Source organism: Ornithorhynchus anatinus, chromosome 3 (assembly GCF_004115215.2).
Source record: "Ornithorhynchus anatinus isolate Pmale09 chromosome 3, mOrnAna1.pri.v4, whole genome shotgun sequence".
Taxonomy (NCBI): domain Eukaryota; kingdom Metazoa; phylum Chordata; class Mammalia; order Monotremata; family Ornithorhynchidae; genus Ornithorhynchus; species Ornithorhynchus anatinus.
The window spans coordinates 98779673-98791462 of NC_041730.1; the positions used below are offsets into that span (position 1 = coordinate 98779673).

The 11790-nt window shown below is 40.8% G+C and overlaps 1 non-coding gene across 1 annotated transcript; it reads left to right on the plus strand.

Moving 5' to 3' along the window:
- Nucleotides 1-9442: 9442 nt before the first annotated feature.
- Nucleotides 9443-9580, plus strand: LOC114810738. Its single transcript, XR_003758433.1, has one exon. It is a non-coding gene; the product is annotated as a small nucleolar RNA SNORA7 (small nucleolar RNA).
- Nucleotides 9581-11790: the final 2210 nt, after the last annotated feature.

Below are 11790 nucleotides of genomic sequence, written 5' to 3' on the forward strand. Positions count from 1 at the left end.
TTTCCATATTCTTCTTCCTAAAAGAAACTTTAGTTGCTTAAATTTCAACTGCGGAAAGATTGCTGTTCAAATCTTGTCATCAGAACAAACCTTTCAGTAACCCCGCGTCTTACAGGTGCAGCTAGAAGGTTTGACTGGCCATCTTTTACCGTACTGAAAGGAGCGAGCATCCTTCTGCTCATTAATTAAGGCATATATTGAGCGCTTACTGTGAGCAGAACACTGTACTAAGCACTTGGGGGAGTAGAATATAATGGGTTGGTAGACACGTTTCCTATCCACAAGGAACTTAGTCTAGAGGCTCAGCAATGACATACTTTTCTACTGGCCAATGAGGTCTGGATTTAAGATAACGAATTTAACAGAGGCATTGATTTTGACCCTCCTGCTGCTCCCTAAGCTGATTGCCTAGTGATCCACCAGATACTACATCTCTCATCTGTCTCAGATAGAAAGCAACAGGTATTTCTGTCCTCAAAACTACACTCACTCTCAAGTAAAGCAGCTGGATGTACACTGCTAGAGGATGGGGATATATAGGTATCTATCTATTTAGATAGATAATAATAATAATAATAATGTTGGTATTTGTTAAGCGCTTACTATGTGCAGAGCACTGTTCTAAGCACAGGGCTAGATACAGGGTCATCAGGTTGTCCCACATGAGGCTCACAGTCTTCAACCCCATTTTGCAGATGAGGGAACTGAGGCCCAGAGAAGTTAAGTGACTTGCCCTCAGTCACACAGCTGACAAGTGGCAGAGGTGGGATTCGAACCCATGGCCTCTGACTCTCAAGCCCGGGCTCTTTCGACTGAGCCACGCTGCTATCTATCTCTCTCTATCTCTATCTTGAGTGTTCAGCTGAAGGAAGCATCAATGATGGACATCTAGGTCAATCAAGCAGATAAGCTGATATGGGCTTCCAGATGAATATTTGTTTTTTCATGTTATCTAGAACAGAATGTTTTTGGAACTGGATGAATAAGGTCAGTTCTTCTGCTTGTGAAGGTTACTAACACTTTGGAATACAGAAATAAAACTCAGTGACCCTAATAAAACAGAAAGATGGTACTAGAAAAATAACATGAAATTCAGTGGGGAGAGTGTGAGGTAGCATGCTTATGGATGAAAAAAAAGCAAGGAATAAAAATAGAAAATGGAGATGCTTTAAAGACCCAGGGGGTCATAGCAACTATAAGGAGAATATAAATCAGCATAATATGATCCTAGTTGCAAAGCACCGTGGACCAGTGCAAAGAACACGGGCCTACAAGTCAGAGGACCTGGGTTCTCATCCTGCCTCTGCTACTTGTCTGCTATGTGACCTTGGGCAAGTCACTTCACATCTCTGAGCCTCAGGTTTCTCAACTGTAAAATGGGGATTCAGTACCTGTTTTCCCTCCTCTTTAGACTGGGAGCCCAGTGGGGACAGGGACTGTGTCTGATTGATCTGTATCTATCCCAATGCTCAGAATATTGCTCAATAGTTAATAATAATAATAATAATAATAATTGCTTAATAGTTAAGCTTAATAATGCTTAATAGTTAACATTTTTTGAAAAATGATGTGTTGAAATATGACAAGAAAGGATGGGGAAGTAATCATGCTAATATATTTAGCATATTTAAAGTATTTTACTCAATTTTGAGCACTACATTCCAAGAAGAAAATGGAGAAACTGGAGAGGCCTAACCATCAGCCAATGACACTAACTAAGGGCCTAAAGAATACTAATGATCAAGGAAATCAGTGTTGCCTAGTGGATAGAGCACAGGTCTGGGAGTCAGACGGATCTGAGTTCTAATTCCGCTCTGCCACTTGTCTGCTATGTGACCTTGGGCAAGTCACTTCATTTCTCTATGCCTCAGTTAACTCATCTGTAAAATGGGGATTAAGTTTGTGAACCCCATGTGGGGTAGAGACTGTAACCAACCTCATTAGCTTGTATCTACCCCAGTACTTAAAATAGAGCCTGCCACATAGGAAGCGCTTTAACAAATACCAACATTATTATTGCTATTATTACTATTATCATTAAGCAATGTACTAAGTTCCTGGGAGAATACAGCAGTTGCAAAACGTTCTGTGACCTCAACGATCTTACAATCTAATAGGGGAGGGAGAAAGTTCATCTTTTAAAAATATTGGAAGTAGGAGGAAGAATAACAATCTAGCAGAAAGTAGTACAGATATATCAGTAGGAAATAAATGACTGTAAAATATAATTGCTTAGATAAACATAAAGACAAAAGGTCTGAGGAAAGGAATAAGACATATAAGCACTAAGGATGGTAATTGGTTATACACATCTGGGGGGCTGCGAATTAATTTAGGAAGGCTCCTGGAAATGGTGGTACTTGGGGAGGGTTGTTAAGATGGGGAAGCTGTCATTTGGAAGATCTATGAGGGGATGGAGTTTCAGTCTGAGGGAACAGCCTTAGCAGAGCTTAGAAGGTCCAAGAGTGAGTTGTTTGAAAGTAAGGTAAGGAGCAGCAAAATGTGCGAGCTGAGGAGTAGTGAGTGAAGAAAGCCAATAGTAGTAATAATAATAGCGTTGGTATTCGTTAAGGGCTTACTATGTGCAGAGCACTGTTCTAAGTGCTGGGGTAGATACAAGGTAATCATATTGCCCCACGTGAGGCTCACAGTCTTAATCCATTTTACAGATGAGGGAACTGAGGCACAGAGAAGTTAAGTGACTTGCCCACACTCACACAACTGACAAGTGGCAGAGCCAGTACTTGAACCCATGATCTCTGACTCCCAAGCCCGGGCTCTTTCCCCTGAGCCACACTGCTTCTCTAGATAGACAGAGTTGAAATAGTGCCTAAAAACCAATGTTAAAGTGTTTCTGCTTGATGTGGAAGGAGATGGACAGCTTTTGGAGGTGTGGAATGCTTTGTACCTAGCAAACTTCAAGAAAATGAAGAAGCAGTATGGTCTAGTGGCTACAGCATGGACCTGAGAGTCAGGAGGACCTGGGTTCTAATTCTGGCTCTGCTACTTGTCTGCCGTGTGACCTTGGGCAAGTTGCTTAACTCCTCTAGACCTCAGTTATCTCATTTGTAAAATGAGGATTGACTGTGAGCCCATGTAGGTCATGGACCTTGTCCAAGCTAACTGCCTCGTATCTATCCGAAGAGCTTAGAACAGTGTCTGGCCGTAGTAAGCCCTTAATAATACCACACAAGCACAAAAAAGGATCCATGCAGCAGTCTGGAATATGAACTGAAATGGGTTGAGGCTGGAAGGAGGAAAACTAGTGAAGGAGGCTGATTACAGTAGTCTGTAATAAAACAACAGTAATAGTAATAGCAGTAGTATAGTAATAATATTTCTTAAACACCAACTGTACGCAAAACACTGTACTAATTCTTGATGATAATGAAATATGAGCCTGGGCACTCAAAATGCTCAAAAATCTAAGTGAAATGCAGAGGTTTGGCAACAGATATGTAAGGAAATGTGAAACAATAAAAAACGAAAAAAAAACATAGAAAGGCATGAACAAAAATAAATAATATTATTATTAATAATAATAATAGAAATTATGGTATTAAGCACTTACTATTTGCCAGGCACTGTTCTAAGTGCCGGGCTAGATACAAGATAGTAGGGTTGGATATTACCACAACCATAGAACACTGTGGCTAAAAGAGAGGTTTCATGTTTGTCACACACATCCTTCACCCCCTTCCCTAGGAAGGGCTATTTAGACTCCAAGAGTCACAAAAGCCACTGTCACAGCTATCCCAAACCCAATTAATCAATCAATCAATCAATTGTATTTATTGAGGGCTCACTGTGTACAGAGCAGTATACTAAACACTTGGGAGAGCACAGCACAAGACAGTTGGTAGACACATTCCCCACCTACGACTTGAATCTTCTGAGAAGCAGCGCGGCTTACTGGAAAGAGCACGGGCTGGGGAGTCAGAGGTCATGGGCGCGATTACCTGCTCCTCTACTTGTCAGCTGTGTGACTTTGAGCAAGTCACTTAACTTCTCTGTGCCCTAGTTACCTCATTTGTAAAATGGGGATTCAGACCGTGAGCCCCACGGTGGGACAACCTGATAACCTTGTACCTACCCCAGAGCTTAGAACAGTTCTTGGCACATAGTAAGCGCTTAACAAATTTTATTATTATTATTAAAAACTCAACTTTCTCTGCTGTGCTGGAGAGAGCAGGATGTCAATCAATGGTATTTATTAAATGTCTAATGTCAAAGGAAAATGGCAGCTTTGGACTGTCTTCCAGGCAGCTAGGCCTTGTGCTTGACCAATGTGGAAGCCATTTGGGTAAAGAGGAAGAGGCTGATCTGGGAATTATCGTAAGGGAAGAGTTGGGAAATTTAGCCAGTGCTTAAATATAAGAGCTTGAAAAACAGGGAGGAGTTGAGGATGTTGCCAAGGTGGTAGATTAATTGAATAGTTTGGTGGTGTTATCTATAGTAATGGGAAAGTTAAATGCAATTTAGGAAGAATGTCAGGAATGATCATTAAAAGAAAAGCAAAGAGATCATGGGGTCAAAGCATTTAAGGAATGGGTTACTCTCCCCACCTTCGTAGCTTTACTGAAGGCACATTTCCTCCAAGAGGCCTTCCCTGACTAAGCCCTCATTTCCTCTTCTCCCATTCCCTTCTGTGTCACCTTGATTTGCTCCCTTTATTCACCCCACGCTCGGCCCCACAACATTTAGGTAAATATCCATAATTTGTTTATATTAACGTCTGTCTCCCCCTCTAGACTGTAAGCTTGTTGTGGGCAGGGAGTGTGTCTATCAACTTTGTTAAACTGTACTCTCCAAACTGTTTAATACAGTGCTCTGCTCACAGTGAGTGCTCAATCAATACGATTGATTGCTCGTTTAGATTTGTTAGTTTAGTAACTGCTTCCATGACACTATAGGTCCTTGAGGGCAGGGACTGTGCTCTTCATCTGCATGTTCTCCACTTCTTAAAACAGTGCTGGGCACACAAAATAGGCAGCCAGTAAATCTTGAGGAGGAGGAAGAGGTGGAAGAGGAAGATTGCTACGGGGCGGTCCTATTATTCTCGAGGACCAACAAGTTCCAAACAAGATGAAACTGGATTTACACTAAAGCAAGCAGGATCCTAGTTGAATTCATGAAAGAAGGTCTGGAATAGCAGAGTGATAAAACACTGAAACAGATTACTGCAGTCTTCACTTGAAAAAAAAAAAAATCTATCCTGGATGCTGTGGTCATTCACCTACCTAGAAGCAGGGCTTTACCGGATTATAACCTCCTTGAGGAAAGGGATCATTCCCACCAATTCCATTGTAATCTCACAAGTGTTTAGTACTGGATCTGTACACAGAAAGTGCTCAGTAAATACCTTTGATGGATTGTCTCAGAGGACTTCTCTTTTTGGTTCCTTTCAGGTCCTTTCAGCTCTGTTGATCTCGGATGTAGAGAGTCTTATTACCACATGTATGAGTTGTACCTCAATAGAAAGACAGGAACATATGGAAAGGGAGGATGGTATTGTATATTTCTCTGGTAACTAAATATCATTAACAATTTGGCGTCAGCATCGCTACAAAGAACATTTTATAGAGAAAATATTTGATTATAAAATCTTTCAAATCAGACTTCTAAAATTCTTTGATCCTTCTCAAACTCCAAAGTTTATTTTTTCCATTAATGTGTTCAGAGAAGCTTAATAATATGATTTGAAATATGAGAATGGATTAACAAATGCCTGTGACTTTATAAATAGAGCACAGACTGAAACCAGGATTAACATTCAATTTATTTCTCTGAATCATATTCTTCTAATTCATCTAATTTATCCCACTTACTGCAGTTTGGAACTCTTAGTAAAATCATGACTTTTGGCATGTGTTTATTCCATTCATTTCAAAGCAGTGCAATTTCTGTGACTATTGCCACTCATCTCTTGGTCCCAGTAGGACCAAAGGAAATTATTTTCTTCACGTGGAATGTTCTGAAAACTGGCATAAAGTAATTCCTTAAAAGGCGATTTATAAGCTTGCTTTTTCATCTATAATGCTGTAATGAGTTTGAAACTGAGTTGGCATCTGCACTGAATTCTGGGGCAGAAAAGTATAAATATTCAGAAAGTTACAAAGAATGTCTAATTTACAAATGTCTTCAAGCTGGGAGTTGGTTGTTGAAAAATATACTAAAGAAATATTTTTATTCAGGAAGTGGCCTAGTTTTCGGGTGTACAGGGAGAGAGTCAAAAGCTTTGAGTCCTAATTCTGACAATCAACTTGAAACAGCAATATGCCTTTCTGCTCATTCTCAGCCTAGCAAGCAGGAGAATGAAATGCACTTTGAGGGATGGATGGACTTCTCTTGAAGTGGAATCAGAGTCTGTAAAAACATAAAAACAAAATAAAGACAAATATGTTTGGAAAAATACCTGATCATTTCCAAGTACTGATATTGAAAATGTGGGTTCAAAACTCCACGAACAATATTCAGCAAGTTATTCATTCCTTCTCTTCTAGGTATGTGGTTATTCCAGGATGTTGGATTAACCTGGCAAGGGAAGAGATAGTAAATCACTGGGAGATAACTCTCCCCTTGAAGAAAATTGCCTGTGATGCAGGGGGGAGAGGAGGGGTGACTTTCATAAAAAAGTGTTTGGTTTATTTAAGAAGTCTGGGCATCCTATTAATTCTACCAACCCCAAGGTGAAGGGGTTACATTACCACCCAACTTGACACCTTTCCCCATCCCTCAGTCATATGATGTCATCTGAGGCCAGCCTGATACTTGCCCCCCAAGGCATGGTCCTGCTGTGGGATCAGAGAGGTCAACCCTGTTTCCGACAGCTGCTGTCCCCAGGGATTGTTTTTTGTCCTTTTTTTTTAATTAAGAGGAAACAAACACAAAGCTTCTCATTTTCTCTCCTCCACCTGCTCAGTGGAGAGATGGAGGTAGGTCAAACTACGCAGAGACCCAGCCAGGAGGTTTTATAAAGCACTGCTTGAAGGATTGCATCTGATTCACGTTTCATAGAGCAAAATCCATCAAACCATCGTGGTACTGCTCTTACTTTTTTTTGTTTTCTTTCTTTTTCCCCCCTCGGAAACTCTCCTCCTTCAACTTTCAGACCAGACGTGAGGAAACCAGACTTAAGGAACGTGGAGGTATCAAGGAAGTTACACCGCTAACATCTGTGATTAAAGTTGAAAGCTTTGTGCTTTCTTTAGATAATTCAAGAAGAGAGCATATTTTATTGTTTTTTGTTATTCCTGCCCCCAAAAGATTATCTGAGGTAGAAATGGACTTTGGATAGGTTCAATTTATTCCCATTAGTCTGCCTTTGGCATTAGCATGCTTATTTCATGGAAATGTTTGGCAGATAATTAAAAAAATACCATAGGGAATATATATTAATTGTGTGACTCATTAATTTAAGAATATTCATTAGTATAAGTAACGAGAGGCACAGAATGCCCTAATCATTTAAGTGATCAGAAACCCCATTTAGAAGAAAAATGGATTTTCTCTGGGAAATAACTTACTAGATGCGAGTACTCATTCCCTTGATATTAGACCAGTTATTCTTTCTATTGTTTTTGATTGACAGTTTTTAAACTATCCACCCCAAGGTCTTCATCCTCAAAGAACAATGTTTTCTCTTTTCCACAAAAACTAGAATTAACCAGAAATTGTCAGCAAATATTAATCTGAAAAGTAAAATTTTAACCATTATAAGTATGTGATTCTCCTCATTTTAGAAAGTATCTGAATTACCTCAATGCAGAAAACAATATATCAAAGTGCTTCGCAAAGTTTTAAAGATGGTGAATTACTATTTAATGTATCATCCCTCTTGAATGTTTGTTTGAATTAGGTGTGGGCACAGTAGTGGGAAGAGAAGCATATTTTATCTTGAGCGAAATATCAAAGAGAAACTACCTCTCGGCTGAAAGCATTTGGTTTCTACTCAGCTAGCAATTAGCTTGCCCCATTAACTATTTCAAATACACTTAGGAGATTGAGCACAGCCTTCTTATAATGAAAGTTGTTTTCTCTATAAGTATTAATTTCACTAATATCCTTTCATATGACCATTATTTTTGCCCAAGCCCCTGCCAAATAATGAAATGAAGCTAATCCACGTAGGTTACTCCCTCTTCAAGAGACAATGAGATGATGAGAAAGGTAGGAAGAAAAAAGAAAGAAATGGGAAGTTCAAAAGGACAGAGATAACACACTGTATGTTACACGGTAGTATGGAGTTAATCTACTCCCCGTGGTGAAAACTGAATAGGTAATCAAAATATTTATAAGAATTTCAGGATAGAGGCAGGAAATCTGTGATTTTTTTTCTCTCTCAGTAACTAGTCATTAAGTAGCTTTTGAAATGTTAACTTCAAACTGTTTGCTAGTCTACACTCTAATAACAGAAAATGTTAAGAGGTCTTGGGAAGCATTATTTAGTTTTTCTACAGTTTTTGATCTTGTGAATGTCAAAAGAAATAAAGACTTTTTAGATCTTCCATTTAGAATTTTTTGGTATCCAAGCTCTTGTTTTCTCCTTTATTTTTTCCTAGTACATCAATGTTTTACATTCTATTTCCTCCACATACCCAGTCAAAGGAATTTTAAAAATAATTTTTATAATTGGGATGATTATTCTTCAGAGTGAAATTTTGCTGTGTTGGTTAACTATAAAAATGGGTGAATTCATATACTAAACAACTTTGATCTACAGGAAATCTGGAAAAGATTGGGGAGGGAAACATTATTTTCCTCCCTTTTCCTTCCACCCTCTAACTGTTCTGGACCCCCTTCAGGTCTCCATCTACACCCACTCCCTTGGCAAACTCATGTGCTGTCAATTCAACCTTCACAACATTGCTAAAATCTGCTCTTTCTTCTCCATCCAAACTGTTACCACATTAATCCAAGGATTTATCCTACCCTGCCTTAACTTCTGCAACAGCCTCCTTGCTGAGTTCCCTGCCTCCTGTCTCTCCCCACTCCAGTTCCTACTTCATTCCACTGCCTGGATCATTTTTCTACAAAACCTTTCAGTCTGTTTTCCCACTCTTCAGAAACCTCCACATCAAATGGAAACTCTTTACCTTAGGCTTTAAAGGAATCAATCACCTTGCCACCACCTACCTTCTACAACTAGCCCACCCACTTCCCTCCTCTAATGCCAACCTACTCACTGAACCTAGATCTCCTCTCTCACGCCGCCGACCCCTCGCCCCCATCCTGCCTTTGGCTTAGAACTTGGTATATGACACATCGCCATTCTTCCCACCTCATTAAAATCACATCTCCAAGAAGCCTTCCCCGCCTAAACCCTCATTTCCTCTTTTCCCATTCCCTTCTGAGTCTCTCTTCCATTTGGATTTGCACCCTTTATTTACCCCACCTTCACCTTCATTTAAACATAATTCATTTATTTATATTCTGCCTTTCTCCCCTCTCAAGGTCACATTTGGAGAGTTTCCAGTACTCTTCCAGTCTTGACTATGAGAGAGTGAGCCAAGCAGAGGCCTACCCATTCCATTCCTAGCTTGGGCAGTGGCTAGCGAGTGGAAGGCAATCTGCTACTAGTCAAACCTCACCTGTGCTGGGCAGCAGCTGCACGGGAGAGAGTCGAGGGTGGAGACTCAAGTGTACTCTGCGGAAGAAGGCAGTGGTAAACCACTTCCGGATTTTTACCAAGAAAACTCTATGGATCCACTACCAGAACGATTGCAGATGGAGGTAGGGCGTTCTGGGAGAAATGTGTCCATGGTGTCGCTATTGGTCGGAGACGACTAGACAGCGTAAGACAATGCCTATCTCCCCTTCTGAACTGAAAGCTTCTTGTGGGAAGGGACCGTCTCTAACAAGTCTGTTATTCTGTACTCTCCCGAGCACTTAATACAGTACTCTGCCCACAATAAGTGCTTAATAAATATGACTGATTGATGGATTCACTCTCATGGCTCAACTCCCCATCTCTACAGGAATTATTCTAAAATCTACCTCTCCAACCCTGAAGGAGAATGCTCCTTCTCTGCAGTCTTACATTTCTTCTTGACTTTAGGCTATCACTACTTGGGTGTCCCACCTTAAGCTTGGATGACACCTCAAACTTAACATGTCCAAAACAGTGTCGTCTAATGGTTAGGTCACGCACCTGGGAGTTAAAAGGATCTGGATGGGCTTGGGGAAGTCACTTAACTTCTCTGTGCCTCAGTTACCTCATCTATAAAATGGGGATCAATGTGGGATATGGACAGTGTCCAACCTGATTACCCCATATCTACCCCAGCGCTTAGAATAGTGCCTGGCACACAGGAAGCACCATCAAAACCCCCCAAAAGAACACAAAAAACAGAATTCCTAATCTTCCGAACGCAAACCCTGTCCTCCCCCAAAGTTTCCTATCACTACAGGCAGCACCACCAGGAATCTTCACATTCTTACATAATAATGATGGCATTTGTTAAGTGCTTACTATGTGCCAGGCACTGTCCTAAACACTGGGGCAGATTCAAGCAAATCGTGTTGGATGCAGTCTCTGTCCCACATGGGACTCATAGTTTTAATCCCCATTTTACAGATGAGGGAACTGAGGCACAGAGAAGTGACTTGCCCAAGATCACACAGCAGGCAAGTGGGGGACCAGGCTTAGAACCCAGGTCCTTCTGATTCCGAGGGCCGTGCTCCATCCATTAGGCAACATTGCTTATGCCTGCAACTTTCATGTTATCTCTCACTCAACCTGCATATTCTATCTGTTATCAAATCCTAGTGAAGCCAGCTTAGTTAGTACCCAAGTCCTTAGGTGATGTAGAAATATTCAAGTGGCAACGGAGAGAGAAATAGGATGGGGAGATAAAAGATCAGTAAGGGAAAGCCTCTTGGAAGGAAGTGTGATTTCTGAAGGACCGTGAAGATGGGGAAAGCAGTTGTCTGCTGAATGTGAAGGAAGAAGGAATTCCAGACAGAAAAGAATGTGTGAGCAAGAGGAAGGTGGTGAGAGAGATGAGAAAGAAGCACAGTGGGTAAGTTGGCTTGTGAGGAATGAAGTGTGTAAACTGGGGGATAGAAGGAGAGGATTGAGGATACATATGGTGGGGAGAGCTGATTGGACATGTAAAGCCAAGAGTAAAGAGTTTCAGCTTGATACGGAGAGGAATGGGCAACGACTGTAGGCTTATGAGAATTGGGGAGATGTGTGCCAGACTGTTTTAGGAACATGATCCAGGCAGCAGAGTGAGGTGGCCTGGGGAGGGGAGAGTCTGGAGCCAGTGAGGCCTGTTATTACAACTTCCAGAACAAATCACTCAGCACGTACATGGTTGAGCTCCCTTAAACAGTAAAACATGCTTCGTGTTGCCACTGATAAAGTGTTAGGAGAACATAGAAAGCAAGATGGTAGACCAAGGTAAATTTCTGGTTTTATCAAGGTACTCCTAGTTTTGCTTGCTAATTACCTGCTTTGCGAGACACTCACAGAAAGATAAAGTTTTAGAAAAGAGACTAAAGCATTTTGAAAAATCCTTTAGTAATTTGAGTTTCAGTAACTATAAGTGGAATTTCTCTCCAGCAAAAGACCAAGTTCAGATAATAAATAACAAAGAAATTAGGGCTTCAAAACATTCCCTCATGGGATAGTGGAAAGAGCCCAGGGCTGGGATCAGAGAACTTGGGTTCTAATCCTAACTGCCTCCTGCCTGCTGTATGACCTTGAGCAAGTCACTCAACTTCACTGTGCCTCAGTTACCTCATCTGTAAAAATGGAGATACGATACTTGTTTTCCCTCCTACTTA